General features: G+C 36.7%; 1 long non-coding RNA gene across 2 annotated transcripts in view; it reads right to left on the minus strand.

Annotated features, from left to right (window-relative positions):
- The window catches only part of LOC139827398 (uncharacterized), a 56,873-nt gene that overhangs the window by 29,651 nt on the left and 5,169 nt on the right, over window positions 1-22,053 (minus strand). The window contains exons 2-4 of one of the 2 annotated variants that reach the window (XR_011737931.1): window positions 18,039-18,612; window positions 17,461-17,499; window positions 14,704-16,151 (exon numbers count right to left, since the gene is read on the minus strand). This is a non-coding gene — a long non-coding RNA (uncharacterized lncRNA). Of the gene's footprint in view, window positions 1-14,703; window positions 16,152-17,460; window positions 17,500-18,038; window positions 18,613-22,053 lie in introns of those variants that run through there. The other variant, XR_011737930.1, reaches the window with a different exon arrangement.

A 22,053-nucleotide genomic window follows, 5' to 3' on the forward strand; every position in this document is an offset into this window, starting at 1 on the left:
ACAAGCCAGTTCGTCAACATGTGAGATAGGAGAGGGTGGTTAGTCTCCTTCATCTGCTTGCTCTTCATGCTAATTAGGAAGACTCTTCTGGAAATGGGTCTGGGGTCTTCAAACTAGGGGAAAGTTCACAGAACTGACCAGAAGTGAGTTGTTTTGCCTGTCATAGGTAGCTCTTGCTTCATGGTTTCTTCTGGTAGTTGGTTGTCTGACAGGTGGTTCATCTCTATCATGCCAATCAGGCCATGAGGTCTTTCACAGCAACACTGTTAATTGCCCTTATCTTAAGGCCTCCATGGCCATAAAGCTTTGGGAAAGATAAGACAAGGTGTCATTTATCTTTTCCTCCCAAAGTAACAAAAAACAGACGTTTAAGGCATAACAAGGTCTTTTGTTCTGTTAAGGATGGGGGGGTGCGCTTCAAGGCTGTCACACATGTGGAGGAAAAAAGTAAATCAGTTTTCTCCTATTCAAGTTTTAACAGAAGAAACAGAGGTTCACACCAGATGAAAATTTCCATTCTTTACAAGTTTTTGTTCTAGCTGTCCCTGGCATACAAATGGAATTACGGCAAAAAAAGTGTAATAAGTCTAACATCAAACTCAAAAAGAAGGCAACAACAACAAACAAAGAAACAACAAACAAACAGAAAAAAATTACAATCTCTTAACTGAACTTGGACTTTGATGAATGACTCCAGAAAAAAAAAAATCAGAAAATAAAACTACTATTTTATATTAAAACCTTCTGGATAAATCATAGGCAATCTTCAAAGGTAACAGAGTTTTGGCAAGGTTTCCTCTGGATTATCCTGAGCTTCTCTCATTTACCTGAACTTTTGAAGGTTCAGTTGCTCACAGTCCCTTGACTGTTCCTATTTGGCACACTTTGCTGCAGAAGGCACAATTTATGGGTCTGTAGAACTGTGTCAGTCCTCCTTGTCAAGACTGGTAATCAGGAGGATTGTCTTATTGTTTGCTTTAGTTTGGCAGCTCTAACATGAATCTCAGTTCTCAGCATATTCTAATTTCCCTTTATGAGGAAGAAAAAAGAAACAAACAAACCGACAAAAAAAACCAAGCTCAGTGTCCTGCAAGAGCAACTAAGTAGCTTCTGTCCTATCTTTGCTACATATTATATATATATTTAGTGTAAAGAATATGCCAGTCACAACAAATGTTTTTCAAAGAAGTGAATAAAAATTTAAAACCATCTGTCCTGTGCAAATCCATGAAGTGTCCAGATGTTTGCTTACCACAATTGGAGCATTAACACTGGAGAACGGTCAGTGACTGAAAGTCTGTTGAAATATGACCACATTCATGAGAGGAATGTCTTGTCAGAAGATACACAAAGTGAAAATATGTTTCTCAGATCAGTGATGTAACAGAGAGGAGAAAGAGATCTGTGGACTAGAATCTCACTAGCACAGAAATGTGGAAGTGTCTCTTTCATCTTCATGTTACCTGGGGCCTCTCCATGCTGTTCTCTACTTCTTCCTCATCACAGTCAGAGGCATCTCCCAGATCACAACACTAATCCTGAGCTTCACACAATCTGAGCAACGGGTAAAGTCATAAGCTGTATGAATATGTAAGATACCAGAGTCAATCACTTAAATTGCTTCATATTTTAGAAGTTTCAAAGGTCTTCCCATCTGTGGAAATAAGCTGGTGAAATTTAAACTAGATGAAACAGAAAATATCTGCTCAAGTTACATCACAGCTTATTCTGCCTGATTATTTTCTCTGCAACTCCATGAATTTAAGCCATGACTCAGTCTAACTTGGCTGTACAAGTGAGTAAGGATAATACTGAATACTTGATAGAAAATTCACTGAGCAGCTCTAATGTTACAATACAAAATATAGTACAATCACAGTAGTCAATGAACTTCATTATGTGAATTTTAAGATGAAGTGGCTGTGTTTGTTTTTTTAATTAAAAATGGTACTGGCCAAATTCCAAGCAAGCCAAAAAATGCTGGTCTGAAAATTGTTCTGATAAGAACTAGACATACATGTCTTACATTCTGTAAACACTTAAAACAGAGAACTAAAATATTTAGAGAGGGACTAGTCTGGTAAGGTTATGTTACATTATAGATTCAGAGAGTTCTGAAACTTGACATTTTGCACTTTTGTCCAGATGATCCTTCTGCTAATCATCAAAAGTATTATGAACTTGAATATAAATAGCTTAGGAGCTGAAATTACATGATGGTTTTGGATTCTTTCAAGGTAAATTAAGCTCTACCTTAATGCCAGCTACTATATTTGATCACAGAAAAAAAAAAATATTCAAGTTCCACTCAAAAGGAACTAAGCATTTAGGACTAGCCTAATCCTTACCAATGTTTCAAGTCCTATTATATGCTATTTCAAACACAAATGCTGTTAGTCACACTGATATCCTTCCATAAAGGAACGGAAATGTGAGCAGCTATCTGCTGGGCAGGAGGCAGAAGCAGGGGGACAGAAGGGACATAAGGAAGGAGAGAGAGTTTGTCTATATTTGATGAGGTTTCTCTTTTTATCTCCTCCATTCCCTGTATTTTTTCCTCTCCCTTTCTTTACCTACACAGCAAATTTGACAGATGACAACAGTAGAATGGGAACCTATCTTCAGGACAGCTGACAGTTAACATTTTAGATTAGTACTGTCACTAATTACTTTTCTGAAGATCATGTCTACTACATCTTCACAATAAAAGAGGAAAAATTCCTTTCATACCAAAGCTAAGGAATCAGATATTCTATGGCAAGCAAAAATTGTCTAAAATAAACATTTAACAGAAGGGCTTATGATCCTCTTCTACATTCACAAAACTGAAAGTTTAGATTAAAGGACAGCAAAATCCCAGATGATGGCCACAGGACCTTCTTGTGGAGCCAGCAAGGCTATTATTAGACACTAATATCACATTAGGTCAATGGACACAGAAGAATTAAATAAATGGATCTCATTTTTTTATTGGTATGCACTATTTAAGAATCATTAGTGGGTTTTCTTATATATATTATACACATTAAAAAATGTAATAGAAAAAGAGTTCATTCTTTGCTCTTTACTTAAGGAAAAACAAAGTAAGAGAAGCTTTACAATTCATTGTCATGTAATTAATTATTTTATAGAAATGCAATTAGCTGCCTATTGACCCAGTAACATTATTTAACCTCCACCAATAAACACAGACACTACTAAAAATTTGAGATTCTGATGGAATATGTATTTTCTGTCAAGAGTTAGAACCTCTGAGCAGCAACTGGCAAACCAATAATCTTTTTTTACCAGCACTGAAAATAAATTCAGCCAGTAACTGGCCAACCATGAAATTGTGCACTTAAGTGGACTTCACACTGACAACAGAAATGCCAGATGAAATGTATATAGGCCTGCTAGTATCACATCTGCTGAGTCTTATTCTTCAGAATCTTCTTACCCAAAATCCATTTGTATGAAAGAAATAGTCTAAATATTTGCTGTATCAATGTCAGCTTGCAGTGTCATATTGATTAAATTCTTGTCTCCTGAAGTTTAAACAGCTGAAATTATTCCTTTCGTTCCAAACTTTTAAAAGGAATGTGACAGTTAACATTACGTGTGAATGTTAGAAACAAAATAACTACCTCAGGAACTACTGCACCATGTTAGTATTTTGAGGATTTGTACAAAACCAGAATATGCTATAAAACAACCTGATATTCAAGGCTAGACCATGACAGAAAATTTGTTTCATAAAACCAGAAAAGCATTCATATGTATTGTATATTAACACATTTATATAATTAGCAAATACTATTAGAAGATAGTGAAGTATTTTGATTTTAGAAAAAGGTTCGATTATTTTTTCCTTGAAGAAAAATGGTGATTGGTATCCCTGGATGTATTTTGTAAGTTTGTAATCTCCATTTTAGCATTTGCTTGGAGATCAGAAAGCCATCATATGACTACTGGATAAAAAGCTGAACTTGTATCTACTTCATTAATCTGAAATAACACCAAGAAGATTCTCAATGCTCTGAAAACTACTGTGTCTTCAATCCCTTTATAATAGTGTATTTACAGAAGATATGGAATGGTACATCCTAAATTACATATGAGACTACAGGAAACAAATACATATCAAACAAGGTCTTTTCCCTTCATTCCTTCCACCCCAACATTTAACGCTTGTAAAAACAGCTAGTTTCACTTACATGTATTATCATTTTCCTCAAGAAAAATCTTTTCTCACCTAAATTCAGTAGTCACAAATCTAACTACCCATACTGTATTCAGAACTTTGACATAATGCAAAATAAACACTGAAGACAGCAGAGCATAGATTGATATACTTACAAATCTGTAACTTGTAGCATCTTATCTGGACAATTGCTGTGACAGCAGAGTCTCATGCAAACCAAAGAGTCTCTATTCACAAATAGGAATCCACCATTTTCCTTGGCCAACTACCAGTAAATACATACATACATTCATGAGCATGAACACACACAAATTATCAATTGCCAGAGCAATGACACAAAAAAGAAAACACTTTTCTGAAAAACTGACCCACTGAACCAGATCAAGTATAAATGACCACCAAGTTCTATTCATTTAAATTGATTTTACACTTATTTATATCACCAGGGACTCAATCCATTTAAAAAAATGTTTTTTATAAAGTTGATTTGGTAGGAACACTTTCTAGCTCACATAAACACAACATAGTGTCCTTCTCAGTGGAGTCTTCCTAGCAAGTTGCCACCTATGTGCATAAAGATTGAAGTTAAAATCTAAGCTCTAGACAAAAAAAGGAGGTAAATGAACTAGTAAGTAACTCCTTATGTTTTCATCATACTCAAAAGCAGCTTGGATCACAGACCAGGATGAAATAATCTTCCCAGAAAAACTCCGTATCATTCCACATACTGGGCAGGTAGAAAAGTAGGTAAAATTCCCTTGGTACTCTTCCCAGTTCAGCAAAACAAACTTTTTATTTAGTTTAGTTGTTGTTGTTTTGGTTTGGGTTTTTTGTTGTTGTTGTTTGGGTTTGGTTTTTGTTTGGTTGGTTATTTTTTTGTTTGTTTGGGGTTTTTTTCAGTTTGATAAATAGAAATTATTATAATGAACTTCAGTTTTTTGCTCTCGCACATGACTAGGTAAATCTAGCCTATTGGCTGAAATGCCTTTACCCCTGTATATAGAGTCTGGACTTTTCCTGTAATACCTTGCTGTTGACTACAGGTAGCTAACTCCTTCAGTCTGACAACTTTTTTTCCCTGATCCAGCAACTGTTAAATCTGGTTGATTTCCCTAGCAGATTTGGCTGTGCTGTCAGGTGAACTAAGTGTGGCGAGCAATGTAAAGCCTTCTCTCTGTAAATCCCAGCTGATCTGCAGGGAAGACAGGATCAAGTCTCATATGGGTTGCACAGTAATCCATCCTGTCAATAGTTTGGATGCCTGTTGCAGCACTCTTGCCTCTTTACATAGCCAAAGGCAGAGGGAATCACTTTGAACTCACTCCAAGCATGCTACTAAGCAACAATCTCTGCTAGTCTCAAAAATGGCTTTCAGTATACAAATCTTCATAGTAAATTTCAATAAACCTATTAACCATATGTCAACACCAGCAGAAAAGTATACAAGCTGTGTTAAATTGCCTCCTAGCACATTCTTAGTACTGTAAAAAGGAGCTAGCTGGCACAGCAAGAGCTAGATGGCAGATAGAAAGTTGTTTCCAAGAAAGGATGTCATTACAGTTGCATTACCCTCTGCAGCTGATCACAATACTGATTTTCTTTTATGATCTCATTCGAACATCTGTAACAGGAAAAACAATTTTCAATGACATTCTATACCAATCTAAGAGGAGAAAAATATTAATAACTTATCTCTATCAGGCCTGCCAGTTATACTGTTATTTTTAAGATTTTCCATTTACACATCCATATAAATGGGACACTGAAGCCAGTAAAGTGGTACTGTTGTAAATGTGGCAGATGTCCAGGTAGTAAGTAGCCATTATAATTTCTATTATTACTCACTAATAGAATTTACAGTCTAAAAATGCAAATACTATCTTTAATTCATCTAATTATTTCACCTTCCCAGAACCTTCAGTAGGGGATGCGTTTCTCATATTTCTTGGCATGGTCTGATGCAGTCCATCTCTTACTGTCAGAAAAACTCTTTGATTTTATTAAATAAGAGAATGAGCTGCCAGATTCCCAAGGCACTGATAATTCGGACCACAGTTTCCTGCTAGTTAACATGTGTTCACACCATCAAAATGTTACTAATGGAATTTGTGGGACTACTTGGAAAAAAAAAAATATATATGCACAGCCCAAAGCATCCATAATTTCAAGTAAAAAAATAGAAATACTGAAGTTTGTAAAATGTATATTAATACAGAGAGTTATATTTCCATAGCTTTGGAGAGTTTCTTCTTTCTATCATTCATAATAAAAAAAAAAAAAAAAATCCCCAAGAACTCCCCATTAATTTAGTATTAGTTTACTAAGATATGCAGTTCAAATAATGATAAGTTAAACATTTAAAATATTACTTTTTTAAAAACAGAACTGGAATATTAAGTATACAAATAATGAGTAGATTTTATAATTTACCTTAAATATACTTTTATGTTTGTTTTTTATAAATTTGAACAACACAACTATAAATTCCTGGGAACAAGATGCTCATGACAGTGCTATCACTATTTCACCAGATAAATTGTGAAATTTCATTATATATAGCATTAGTACAAGAAGAAAATTACTTCAAAGTAGCTGGCTTTCTATAACATCACACCTTTATTTATTTTATAGTAAATTGTGATTACTTTCAAACTCTTAAAACCATTACTGTCTAGACAGCACTAGCATTTTTAATTATTTGTGTCCCTTGAGAACTTCAGTGTCTAAACATTTCAATTTTTATTTTTTTTAAATGCAGTTGTACTTCAAAAATATTAGGTTCTATATAATGCTAAGTATTCTGAAAATAAATTTAAAAAAAAAATGTTTTGTGTCCAACCAGATGCCTAAATTTAAAGGATATTTGTATCCTTATTTCAAAAAAGATGAACAGAGAAACAAGAACCACCTCACTTCACAGAAGTGTTGTGAAAACTAAATCGAACCTTCAGTCTCACGTTAGCAAGACAAAGAGGCAGGGGAGGAAACTATGCATCAAAGGGAATTAGTAACTGTTTCTATATCAGAACTGAATTGCATTAAAATCACTTGTAGTCATTCCTTGACCAATAAGGATACTCCACATTCACTGATTTAAAACTGACCAGCTTGCATACTGAATAAAGAGGACACTCCATTCCAAAACTAGTATGTGATCATGCAGTTATAAAACTTAAAATTTTAGCATATAAAAGTTACAGTTATTACACTTTTATGTGTATCCCTTTTGAAACTGTATATAAACCTCTAATATTCCAGAAAATATATTTTCTGGGTATTTTTCGAAACACAACATCCTGTTGTATACCAAATATCACAGAGGTCAATAAGAAATTGTCGTCATCACAAATCCTTAACATGACTGAATTGTCAAATCAACCTGCAAAGCTGAAGTGGAGAAACATGCTGATGCCTAGATACATTAGGAACAGTGTATATGGAGTCCTGAACATGGTGTTTCAATAATCCAGATTTAAGGACTGCCAAATACCTTCAGGACACTTTTAACTGTATCCAGTTAAAGCAGTAGCAAAGTTTAAATATTTGAAGAAAGTTCTAAACTAGAGGAGAGTCAAAGTTTGAAGAAAAAGAACAAAGACAAAAAAATCAGGTTTACTTTATTTTTTCTAACACTAGAGTCACTTTCCACTGACATCTTGATCACTTCTGACAGACATGTAATGGACCCACAAGGTCACAGATATAATCTCTGTACATATATTTAGGTCTTGGATAGTACTATTACCCATTAGATGCTTTTATTTATTTTTATGTTCTCCGTCTTAGAAGGTCTCAGAAACACCATTCAGATTCATAATTCTCCAAAGATTATCCATTTTTTTACTTAATGTGGAAGTCAGTTTTAACACTCCCTGCATTATATTCTTAACTCTTGCCACACCTTCGGAAATACAAATGTATTATTGGCATTTCATACACCATTTCCTACACTTGATTAGATGATTAGTAAATCAACAGTTCATTGCAGGGGAAAGAGAAGGGAAGACAACAATTCTTTTTCCTCTGATGTGATTAGGCAGTGATTAAATTTTAGTTTGAAATCTTCTGAATGTATCTTCTTGCTACCAATTGATCCGGTGTCCTGTTTGCAGCTGCAGCAGGGACTTGTGCTTCAGAAAAAAAGACAAGGCACCTTCAATATTCATCCAGAGCATGTCTTGATTTGCAGCTGAGGAGACTTTCAGACCCCTTTGTAGGCCAGGGTCTGAATCCCCGGAGCATATGATTTTATTTCCTTTACTGTCTTCCCCCACAGAGCTAGGTGTTAACACTGTAGAATTAAAATGGAGGTTAATGTTCTGCTACTGATGTGTAAGCATAAAGAGGAGGCATGAAATGAAAGCAGAATAAGTTTACACGTCATACTGAGAAAGATTATACATCCTTAATCACCTTGAACAGCACTTCACTTAAAAAAAACCCATGAAATTCAAATTCAATGGAAAGTAGACCCATTATTTGCTCTGTAGGAGCACAAGGATGTTCTTTGTACAGTACCACAAACACTCTTTTGTATTATGATGGGTTAAAGAAAGTCTATTTTGGTTCTCTAAATATTGTTGGGAGAAGGCAGATTTTCTAGAAACTCTAATGAAAGTACATCGTATTTTGCTCTAATGCTTTTTCCCAAACCACTGTGCAGAAAGAATCTGGGATGCTGTGTTCTGTAAAATCTGCAGAAAGAAATTCTATTAACTTTGTCAGATTGAACCTTGCTGTTGATATAACTAAGTTTCTACTCTATTCAGCCTGACTTTAATAGCAGGTCAATTTCATTAGCAGAAATAGGAAGGGCAGTAATAAATAGCTGACACTATCTCCACTGGGACACACCAGTTAGATCACACCTTGCAATGACAATCTTTCTGAATTCTACCTAAGGAACAAAAACAAGACCTTCGCATCTGGCATCTACCCCAGCACATTATTTGGGCTTATGTAATCCAGTCAAATTTCACCTCTTTCTTTCAAATTTAGAATGTCAGATGCAGTTAAAGCTATTTCAGATTGTTAAATTTACTGACATAAGTTACAAGCTGTATTAGTAAAGGTACAAAATATGCCAAAAACAAGATGATGGAGAGTGGAACAATTATGATATGGGAGATAAAAGTCTAAAAAGGCAAAAGTAGAAATGTTGTATTTTGAGTTAATTGAAATTATCATGCCTTCAATACATTAAAAACAAACAAACAAACACAAACAACAACAACAAACAGTAAAGTGAGGTTACTCTTTTGAAGTAGCCAAAGGTACCGAGTCAGATCCTGTCATTTAAGAAAGCAAGTGGAATGAACTGTTTGCACTAGGCGAAAATAATGGCACAAGAAGAAGTAGAGTTGAGATAGAAACATTCAGAACCTACATCCAGAGGGAATTTATGATGTTCATTTTCCTTCTCAGTACGCTTAAAACTTGCAGTTGCCTACAGATTTAGCTTCTCGCAGCACTTGCATAAAGTGTGAAAGTGTTTAGAGATTATAAGCTTCTGAACTATTTGTTTAGATCCTATGAAGCTGTGTGTATTTCTGTATCAACAGCACTCTCGCATTCTTAAAAAAAAAAAATAGATATAGATATAGATATAGATATAGATATAGATATAGATATAGATATAGATATAGATATAGATATAGATATAGTTAAATATAAATATAAATATAAATATAAATATAAATATAAATATAAATATAAATATAAATATAAATATAAATATAAATATAAATATAATGTATAAATATAAATATATAAAATTTACCAGATGGAGACAGATTACATGCTGGATATCTGTCAGTGAAGGAGACTACAGGTCTGGGAACTACAGACTGCAACATATTGGAAAGGATCTTAAGTAGATTTTGCCTTTCAGCAATACAATGATTATTCCAATATGAGAGAGATTTTCCCATCTTCTCTCCTGATCTCTAGCTCTGAACCAAACCAGTATATTTTTCAGCTTGCTTTTATACTCCTAGTCTTGATTCTTACATCTTTTTTTTTTTTTTCTTCAGCACAAGTACCAGAGAACAGTTCAGCATGGAAGTCCTTTTATGAAATAAAATCTCAATGCAAACTCCTTAACAGAAGAGAGTCTAAACTCTGGCTGTAAGAAGTTACGACATATAATAAACTATCCTCTTCCCAGGTATAAGCACTCATCTGTGATGTGGCAACACAAAAGAATAAATCTGTCTGTAGAGAAAGAAAATCTTTCATAATGCCATAATTACACAGCAATACCAAACAAATCTAATCAAGATGAGGAAAGTAAAGCTCAGTGGGAGCAAAACCAGGTGTGGAATGTGATGGGAAATAAGAAAGACTTCTATAAAGACACTGGTAACACAGCAACACCAAGGAAAACCTGTTTGCTGTTAATCAAGGGAATAATGAAGGAACACAGACAGACTCTAGTACTGAATTTTCTCTAGTCTTTACAGGTAAGGTCTACTCTCAGTACTCTTGTTACTGTACTTACTTGATCAGTCTTGAAATATCAAGTCCATAGGACTGTATGGGACTCAAGGGCACTAAGAAACAGCATTGCCTTGAGGTTTCTATAATCTTTGAAAGATTGTATCTTTCTGGCACTCCCACTATTTCTGCTACAAAAGGTAGTTTGTTTCCAGAGGGAGAAGGAAAGGGAAAGAGCACTAAAAGTAAAAGCCAAGTCCAAACACTTGCTGTGTGAGGTCAGATCAAGTATTTAGTACCTCTCAAATGTGTTTCCCACTGCCTACTGATAGCACACCACTACTAGTCTTGATGTTTGCCAGAAAGTATTGCCATAATACAAAATGAAAGCACTCCAGAAATCAGTGTTCACCAGCAAGAAAGGGTAGCTTTTGTTCTGTAGAACAACCCTAATATAATCAGAAAGCATTTCTTCAACACTCCCCTGCTGACAAGGCATTAAGAGACTAGCAGCACAGAAAGCTGTGAAACGAGAAAACAAGGTATGCATGTGAATTATGTTATCAGAAAGCTGAAGATTTCCTAACAAGTGGAATAAATCCCACAAAGAAACAAGAATATCTATTCCTTACAACCTAAATAGGAAATTTCCAGAAATTTTAGAAGTATTAGGAGCCGAGCAAATAGGCAGACTCCCAATCACACATTCAAAATTTCTTCTCCCACATCTGAAGTTCTGTCAAAAACTGGGACATCTACAAGACCAACTTGCTTACTGAAACTAGAGTTCACTTCTTTTCAGATGAGAAATGTAATATGCATAATTTATTTAATACACAAAGTACTGCTTTAGAGGTGGAACTGTGCTGTACATTAACGTACTTCAGAGCTGCATCAATGTGAGGTGGGGGTACAATGCTCTTAAGTGAGATGGGGTGGTGAGCAGAAGAATAAAATGCCAAAAATAGAAAGTGTCAATACTGTTAAATTATAAACAAACAGAAAGGGCTCAGAAATAATATGCAAATAAAGGCCGGTTGTTTTAATGCAGACACAGGAGGAAAAAAAAAAAACTTTTCAGAGAAAAAAGGAACTTGACATTCATCCATATATTATGCATATCACAGCACAGTGTTAAAGATCACATTAATGTAGTATATACATATTTAATTATTATAAAGATCAGTGTGGCAGTTGCACACACCCTGATAAGGTCCAATGTTTTCAAGACGGCAGCTGCTGGCTCTTTCACACCTTTTGTGCCCCACAGTGGCTGTCATCATGTACGCACTTTGGTCGGATGCTGACTGTCACGGCCCCCTAACCCAGGGCATGGTGACTCCAGTCATGCATATCCCTCAGTAGTGGGAGCAGGAGGGGCAGGAACCATAATCAACAGGCAGGGTTCTCAGCCAGCAAGGTGCCCCAGGCCCATAGAAGCTTCTGGACCATACCCATAAATGGCCACAGCCCAGATCTGACCAGGCTATAAATGGAGCTCCCTCCAAAGACCCCATTTGAGTGGTCTTCTCAGAACAATGAGACTGTGATCGGAGTCCTTGCCCTAAGTAGGAATGCCATTTAAGAAGACTTCCTAGGATTGAGAGCCCTCACCTCCTCCTTGGTGATTGATTACCTCTCCTGGATCTATCCTTGAGTGAGCCCTTGCCCCTCCATGGGCAATGGATTATTTCTTCTGAGTAGCCTTGAGTGAAAGAGGCTTCTTTTGAGTGAGTGCATGTATGCTGCGGATCATCATTCTTGTGTGGTTGTGTAGTAATAATATTCCCAACTGGTATATCAAACCTGCAATTTGTTAAACGTCTTCAAAGTGCTGACTTATTTTGGATTACCCCCTTGCTTCTCATCAGTTTCTGTCATTTGGTTTGGGTCTGTCTTTTTGGTTTGGGTTTGGGTTCCAATTCCAAATTAAAGTTGGTTTATGATTATTACTTGCTTGAAGTCATTTTGGGGTGCCTCCATGACAATCAGATTTTGCGTTGTCACTGTACATAGAGTGACATTGTTATATATTGGCCAGTTATTTCTACATATTTTGAAACACTTCTCAAAGGTTGATATATCTTTGATGACTATGTGACCTGACTGTGTGAAATGGTGAATATCATGTAAAATAGCTGTGTTTGAAAGGAAAACTTTGAAGACCTAAAATACAGAAACAATAATCTTGCATTGACCTAAAGGGATTTTAAGAGTCATCTGTGTTTGACATTGAGACATACTTCACACACTGTCATTTCCTATATTTTGAAAAAAACTGTTTTGCATGTCTGAGAACTAGTGTAAAAGAAAAAAAAAAAGTTTGCATATTTTCACACACCAAATACATATTTTCATATTCCAGACTGTACGGACAAGTATTTCTGATAGAATACATTAGGCATAGTCATGTATTAACTGGTACTACAGTATTTAGGACCTTAATTCCATTTGGTTCAGTTCAGACAGTTACAGAAGTATTCTTTAACTATTATGCTAAAAAATATATTTTATGTACCAGATTCCATTCACCTATTTTATCCAATTGTTTTCTGTCCTGCGATAGCCTGTGTCAACTTATGTCAGCAACTTCACTCTTCTGACAATTCCACTTGGTAAATTAGGAATCAGACACAACTTAGGTTGCCTAAGTATAATTGTGAACAGCTCGAACAAAGTTGCAAAAATTAATAATTACACAAAACAGGTAATTCATAAGAAGATACAAAGATGTGTTTTCTTAATAACTCTAGTAGAAGAGAGCAGTGGATGTTTCTTACCTAAATTCCAGCAAGGCTTTCAAAGCAGTGTTCCACAGCAGCCTCATAGCCATGTCATTAAAACACAGAGTGGGTGGATGGGCTGCATAGTAGAAGGAAGGTTTGCTGAACCGACATCCAGTGACTCACTCAAACCAGTAATCAAGTTTTCCTCAAGGACAATAATGGGGTATATGTTTAGTTCCTGCATCAGTGATTTGGCCAACAGGATGATATAAGCCATCACCAGGTTTGTAAATGGTGTGAAACTAGGGGAGCAATCAGTAGACTGAAGGGAAGAGTGAATCTTCAGAAGAACATGGATACACTGGGAGAATGGACCAAGAAAAATCTTACAAACTTCCAGATACAAATACAACACCTGCACGTTGGAGAGACTAACTCTTTACAACACTTCAGATGACAAAAAAAAAGTCTTGAGGGTCATGGTGAAGGAGCTGAGAAGGGTGCCTTTCCAGTGATGAAAGGTACCTGCACTCTGGGCTTCATTTCCTAGATCATAGCTATCAGGTCACAGTAAGCAGTACTTTTAATGTATATAGCCTTTTGGGAATGAATGCCCCTTTCTACCCTTTCAAGAGATTTTCCAGCTAAAAGCAGAGAGTTCAGAAGACATTACAAGGTGACTGGGGGTGGGAGTATCTGACATAAGAACAGGCTAAGACAAATTGATTTGTTTAGCTTCAGACAGAGAAGCTAAAGGGGAAAACCAGCTGCAGAATTCTCCTACCTATGAGTATGGGGCTAGGAGTGTAGAAGAGGGTTACAGAGAAGACAGAGGCTAGTTCTTCCAAAGGGGAAAACAGCAGGAGGAAAAAAACAAACAAACAACATCCACAGAAGGAATGATCAAACATTTGGTCAGGTGTCCAGAGATATTGTGGAATTCCCATTCTGTGTGATACTCAAAATCCTGACTGGACAGTGCCATTATTTAAATTGGATCCACACTGACAGTTCATCTTGCTTAGAAGAGGAGGAGCCTGGGCCACCAAAGTTCCCTTCAAACCTAATTTATTCTTGGATCCTACGATTATGTTCTAGCTTGCACAGTTTACCTCTGCCTTGTTCAAAGTACCACTGTCAGATCACAAAATTATTCTTAAAACTTACCTGTTACTTCTACGTTTATTCCAGCCTCAGCCTGTATAGATCAAGGATTTTTGACTAGTTCCTGACTTAAGTTCTATTCCATTACACATTTATTTTGAAAAGAAATAAGTTTTTTAAAAACTAAACTTTATTCATTGTTTTGGAGAACAGGATGAGCAAACTGAAATAAAATCACAAGCTAAATGTTACAGAGAACATTAAAAATCATATGAATTGTGATTGTGTGCAAGGCAAATATGAAAACCTTTAGACCAGCTGTTAACTAACATTTGAAAGCCAAATGAAGTGGGTTTGGAAAATAATGTACCAGATGGAGGAAATACGTATACCCAGGGAATAGCTGTTTATCTGCCATTCTAGCTTACTTTCAGACATGCACTTACAACCACTGAAGAAACTGCTTTGCTTTATGTAGCATCTTGAAATACTGTACTACTCTTTGTGTCCTGGTCATTTTTTTTCCTTCATAGTAGGAAAGAGAAAAGTAGTAATAGAAGAAAACATTAGAGACATCCTTATTTAGAATATGAAATGTCTGATTACGAACCATTACTATATGTATAACATAATCATAAATTTATATAGGGGTTCTAGTAAACGAAACTAACAGTTAAAACATGCATAGCTTTAGTTTAGCATTAATCATTTTCTACATTTGGGATACTTCGGATGTGTAGAACTGCACAGAAATTTATTTAACTGGCAAGTATTTAGGATATGTCAGACAGCTTTGCCAGTACATGCTTAAATACAAAACGTATATGCTGAAAATTGTGCTGTCAAACAACATATTTAACTGGAATCTGATAGAGTAAGTTGTAGCAATATGAAATGTGCTAATAGACTGATAGGAAATAAAGATGTTTCAAATTAATTTGTTAACACCACAACAGCAGCATATTTGGTTTTAGTTTTCTCAGAATGCCTAGGAAATTGATAAATATGTACTACCATACGTACATAAATGACTTTTCTACATATAACTGGTTCTCTGTTGCTGTGAATCCATCTAGCTTGTAAAGTGATTTACACCACCCTAGGATACTGGTTGATTTTTGTGTGCTCTGAGTACTTTTCACTGAAGTTTTTCAGCATTAATTTTAGGAAATGCTGGTGTATACTAATAAATGTTACTCACGTGCATATATTGTTTAATCCTAAGTAAATCTCAAGACCAAATAAAATTATTCTTTATTTGGATTCTCTCGCTATGAGGCAAAAAATGCTTTCAGAGATATAAACTACATGATAAAAACTGGAGGAAACAGAACATGATGCAGACATCAAATACTAATGTACTTTCTCTCAACATTTTGTTAAACCAAGAATGAATTCCTTTGTTGACAGTATAGGTTTTAATGTTGCACTGAGGTGAAATTAGTACCCAATGTAGAGAGGTCAAAAGATGTTTTTTTCTTTTTTTTGTCTTGTGACTTTAACGACTTTGCATGATCACTGCAGGAAGTTGTGACAGAGAAAGAAAATGAATAAAACCCGTCAACTGTACAGAGGATAAAGTCATTGCTGAAAATTTTCAGCTGTGCTGCACTATGCTGTTTACCGCACAAGACAGAAACAGATGATGCTCAGTTCAGATGCAGGCAGAAAATAAAGGGCTTCCAAGTCCAGATGTCTTAACACTGAGGAAAAGATAGAAGTTGAATTTTAGAATGTTAATATTTTTTTTTTTTCTAAAATGGTTTTTATTTTAATTTCTCACCCCCTAAGGCACTTGCCTTTCCTTGTCTCTTTAAAGCAACCAGATGGTTGAAACTTGTGGAACAAGAACTGTTTGCACACTTCAATTCTCAGTCTACTATTTTTGATAGAAAACTCAGCATTGTTACTTAAGAATAAAACAGTCATTTTCTCATACAAAAATACCATCGCTGAAAGAAAGACAACTAGGAACCAGAGAGTTAAATTAATTTCTCATCTTCCCAAAGAATAGAATGTAAATCCTTACTTAAGGAATACTGAAGGAAGTTCCCTTGCGTGAGCTACCTGTAACACAATTCAACAAAAGCAAATACAGCAATAACATGAAGCTGTAAGACGCAGAGTTCTCTGAACTACTTTAAAATCCACAGCAACTTTGTCAGTAGTGCAAAAGTCACATAAAGCTAGCACAAGAAACAGATCAGTGGAAGACCCTCTCTGTAGCCATAGCTGCAGCCCATAGGGAGCAAATATTGATTTACAGCATCTTTAAAAATGTACAGGCAGGCAGAAGCTCGAACTGAGACCTGTTTCATTTCTAGATTCAGGACTATCTGTGATTTGGAAACAAGTTAGCCTGTTAAGAATTGTCAGAGCTGTATTTGTACCTTACTTCAGCCAATCAGTAAAGTCCAACTTCACTGTTTCATTATCAGGCAGGAAGATGCACTTTAGAGGAGTCTAGGCTTTGTCTTGGTCTGATAATTTTGATGAAAAATACATACCAACTATACAAGTTAGCCTTGGCACCCTGTTCTCTCAGCCTTTCACCCTCACAAAGAGTTTTTTAATTCAGAAGGTTCTTCTTCATAGAGTTATACAGTTTAGATTTGCATGTTTAGCAGATGAATTAGGGAACAAAAATTCTGATATTGACGTTACCGAAATATCTTCTACCAGAGAAAGATGGGATGACCTGGTACATTACCACAGTTCTACCCTTATTGATATCTGTTACAGTGACAACACAGAGCACATGCTACTGCCCTTCTTAGGCTCTGAGCATGTTCACACAAGTGCCCCATATCAGGGAAAGAGATGAAAGCGATCTCAGTAACAGTAAAAACGGAAGTTATAACAATCACAGAAACAGCATCGAATGCTTGATCAATTCACAGAACCCTGCTTCTTTGGTACTGTCCTGCGTGCCTTTCAGATACACAAGGTAATTTTGTGAGGAAGCTTTGCAGGCTGGGAAGAGAAGTGCATATGCAGTCTCCTATTACTTACCAATTTTTTATAATTTGGTCTGGATTCTTCTTCTCACATCTGCAGTAGAAAGAAAAACAAAACAAAACCAAAAAAACAGATGCAGAGTTCTTCATCTGTCAAATGAAATCACACAGCTTGCTCAAGTTAAAGATAACATCAATAAAGCATTCTTCTGCTATAAAACGTTGCCAGCTCCAGATCATAAAGTGAGTTTGAAGAAAAAAAAAAAAAAAAAAGGTAGGCTGGACCATTTCCCTTCCTCAAGGGAGAGAAAACATAATGAAAAGAACATGAGACAAAAGAAGGACAGGGAAGGACAGGGAGATCATGCACCAGTTACCATCAGTGGCAAACTAGACTCAGCTCAGGGAAATTAATCTAATTTATTGCCAAAGTCAGAGTAGGGTAATGAGAAATAAAAGCAAACCTTTCCCCCACCCCTCCCTTCCTCCTGGACTTAACTTTACTCCCAAATTCTCTAACTGGCTCCCCCACTAAATGACACAAGGAGGTGGGGAATGGGGGTTGTGGTCAGTTCACCACACATTGTTTCTGTGCTCTTTCCTCCTCAGGAGGAGGAGTCCTCACACTCTTACCCTGCTCCAGCATGGAGTCTCTCCAACAGGAGACATCCTCTAAGAACTTCTCCAATGTGACTTCTTCCCACAGGCTCCATTTTTTTATCACCTGCTCCAGTGCGAGTTCCTCACAGGGTCACAAGTCCTGCCAGCAAACCTGCTCCAGGATGGGCTCCTCTCTCCATGGTCCTGCCAGGAGCCTGCTCCAGCGTGGGCTTCTCACAGGGCCACAGCCTCCTTTGGGCATCGATCTGCTTTGGTATGGGGTCATCCATGGCCTGCAGATGGGTATCAGTTGCACCATTAACCTCCATGGGCTGCAGGAGGACAGCTGGCCTCATCATGATATGCACCATGGGCTGCAGGGGAATCTTTGCTATGGCACCTGAAGCATGTCCTCCCTCTTCTTCTTCTCTGACTTTGATGTCTGCAGGATTGTTCCTCTCACATACTCTCACTTCTCTCTCTGTTGTTGCTCTTCCACAGTTTTTTCCACTTCTTAAATAAATTATGTCAGATGCACTACCACTGTTGCTGATGGGCTTGGCCTTGGCCAGCAGCAGGTTTATCCTGAAGCTTTCTGGCACTGGCTCTATTTGAGATAGGGAAAGGTTTTAGGAGCTTCTCATAGAAACCATCTCTGTAGTTCTACCACTACCATAACCTTGTCACACAAACCCAATACATATTTTATCTCAAATGTGGACCAAAGTTGAAATATTGACAGAAAATCAACTGTTGACCTATCATTGATGTTAGCATTCAGCACACGTAAGCATACCATTCCTAGCCACCTAACTTCTGATTACCCTAACTAAATATGAGACGTGAGAAAAGCTACTAGGAAGGAACTGCGTGACTGCAAAGCAGGCAATAAACATAATACCTGTAACATGCCATAGTCATATCCAATTCTATTGAGACTTTTTTTTTTTTGCCAGAAAAGAGTTTACTTGTCCTCATGCAGAGATATCTGTATGAAAGGAGCTCCCAAACTTCACATAAGAATAGATTTAGAGATCAGACCAAAAAAGGTATCTGTTCCAGATGTTCACTAACTTCTAATGTTTTTCTCCACTTAAAGTATCTATTTTTTCCCCTTACATTTATTTTTTCATTCAGCAGTCATATAATCAATTGCACACATTTCACACCATTTCCACACTAATTTGCTACATCATTTTTTTATCACATCTTTTATTCACTGTACCAAGTAATTAGATGAAGAGATTCTTCTCAACTAGTTTGACAAGTGCCTAGTTTTTTATGGAGCTAATTCCTTTCACTGTTGTTGTTCCCAGCTAATATCTGAGGGTCAACAAAATTACTTGGTACTTCAGTTCAGAAATGCCACATTTTTATGTGCCAGAAAAGCTTCTAAGCTCATTCTAGAGAATAATATAACTTCAGAAAGCACAGACTGCAAAACTGCAGAACACCAACAACAGCTTTTTAGTAGGCCTTACATTTTCTCAAAATTTGTCTAAAGGTATCTGTTAAAAAATATAAAATAAAATCCCCGAAATATACAATAATATTCTCAAATAACATAACTTCCAATAAAATAGCTTTTTCTTGAACAATAATGCTCAATTACCAGCTTTCAGTGTCCATTAACATAGAAAAGTATCAAAAAAACCTCACATAATCGAAAATCTGAAAATTTGTACTTGGCTATTTCAAGTAGTGTGGCACTTGTTTTCAGTGTTATAGATTCATTTTCTCCCTTCCTTAACAGCTTTGCTATGCAGAGAAGTATTTTTTCAACGAGAGGAGGAACATTTGGTCTAAATATATATTCACACATATATACATACACACATACATCTATTTTTATACACAGATAATTTTGTATTGAAACAACCGCATTGTTAGGACAATCCAGCATAAGGGTGAGTTGCAGTTATTCACAGTATATGTTTTACAGATACAGTTTCTTGTGCCTTTATTTTCGTTCTATGCCTCTATACAAATAACATATTTTAAACAATCAAATACGTGAAAGATTAATTGCACCATTAAAAATATACAGTTTCAGAGTTTCTTGAAATAACACTTCTGAAGAAGGATTCACATCCCTACAGGCAACAGCTGGCAATAGAAAGGAACACCTGGTTGTTGTCAACAGCTGGTGACAACAACCACTGATGAGAGAGAGACTACAATTCTTTATAAAGAAGAAAAACACCATCACTGCTTCTGAACACTGGCAAGGGGGCTAAAAGTGTTTGATTGCCTATTAGAAACTCCGAGCATGACTATCACTGGTAACAGAGTAAAAACTGTCAAAACCAAACAAAACCCAAAGCAAAAAACAAAGTGACCACCACAACCAAAAACAACAACAAACCAACCAAAAATCAAAGGAATGCACTTGAGTCCAAAACTTATACTAGTTTTGCTCTAAAGAAAGAATAGTTCATAGAATCATAGCATGTCATGAATTGGAAGGGGTGCACGAGGATCATCAAGTTGAACTCCTCTCCCTGCACAAGACAACCCCACAGTTCACACCATGTGTCTGAGGGCATTGTCCAATTGCTTCTTGAATATTGCCAGGCTTTGCACTGTGACTACATCTGTGGGGAGCCTGTTCAGTGCTCCACCACCCAAAGATGAAGAACCTTTTCCTAATGTCCAACCTAAACCTGCTCTGGCACATCTTCCTGCCATTCCCTCACGTTCTATCATTGGTCACCAGAGAGAAGAGATCAATGCCTGCCCTTCCTCCACCCCTTATAAGGAAGGAAGCTGTAGCCACAATGAGGTCTCTATTCAGTCTCCTCTTCTCCAGACTGAACAAACCAAGTGACTTTATCTGTTCCTCATACAGCATCCCCTTCATACCCTCCACCAACTTCGTGAACTTCGTGGCTCTCCTCTGGACACCCTCCAGTAGCTTGAGATCCTTTATATCCTGTGGTGCCCAAAAGTACACACAGTACTCCAGGTGAGGCTGCACCAGTGCAGAGCAGAGCAGGACAATGACCTTCCTGGCTCGGCTGGCAACACCGTGTTTGATGCACCCCAAGACACAGTTGTTCCTGTTGGCTGCCAGGGACACTGTTGGCTTATGTTCAACTTGCCATTGACCGGAACCCCCAAGATCCCTCTCCACAGAGCTGCTTTCCAGCATCTCATCCCCCAGTCTGTACGTACAGCCAGGGTTGCCATATGCCAGGTGCAAAATCTGGCATTTGCCCTTGTTAAACTTCATACGGCTGGTGATTGGCCAGCTCTCCAATTTGTCTAGATCTCTCTGAAAATGTGTTATCACAGCAATATGGCAGATAGACCTTAGTAATAAACAGATGCCTAGTTATGTGGTAGACAGGTTTGAGCTTTCCATACCTCACGTTATTACACAAGTAAACACATACTTTGAAGTGTTTTCATGCATCTTCGAAAGTATCGTTAAATCTGCAGAATAACCTTCAGATTTGGGGACCCTTTGCACAAGTATAACTGTCAATGTAAAGAACTCCGTTAAAGTGCACAATCACAGTGGCAAAATCTCTATGTGCAGGCAATTTTCTCTGTAATTCTAAGTCCATATCTTAAGTGTAAATATTTTACTATTATTCAAAACTTCCTAGATTAAAAAAATACCAGATCACATCAGAAGATGCCCAAGTATTATTCACTAAGCTGGAAAACTACTGTAAGGAATATTTTTGCAACACATTTCTTTAATCAGAAACCATTTCATCATCATTTCTGTAATCTGAAAGCTCCAGTCTCAATTTGTTGCTGGGTCTCCACCTTGTTATGCCAAGGGGAGAGATGTTCCAAGTAAATATAAAAACTGAGTTACATCTTTCCAGAGGTGAATGTGAGAAGAACGTTGCTCTGTACAACAGAATCTGCAGGTATTACAGAAACCAGGAACAAATTAAAAAAAAAAAGAAAAAAGAAAAAAGAAAAAAAAGTTAAAAACCATTGCAACTACACTTAAATTCAGACCTGTCATCCTCATAAGCTGTCATGTTAGAAGTCACATCCTAGGCAATTTTCCATAGACTGAGAATTTTAC

The sequence above is a fragment of the Patagioenas fasciata genome, chromosome 2 (assembly GCF_037038585.1).
Source record: "Patagioenas fasciata isolate bPatFas1 chromosome 2, bPatFas1.hap1, whole genome shotgun sequence".
Lineage (NCBI taxonomy): Eukaryota > Metazoa > Chordata > Aves > Columbiformes > Columbidae > Patagioenas > Patagioenas fasciata.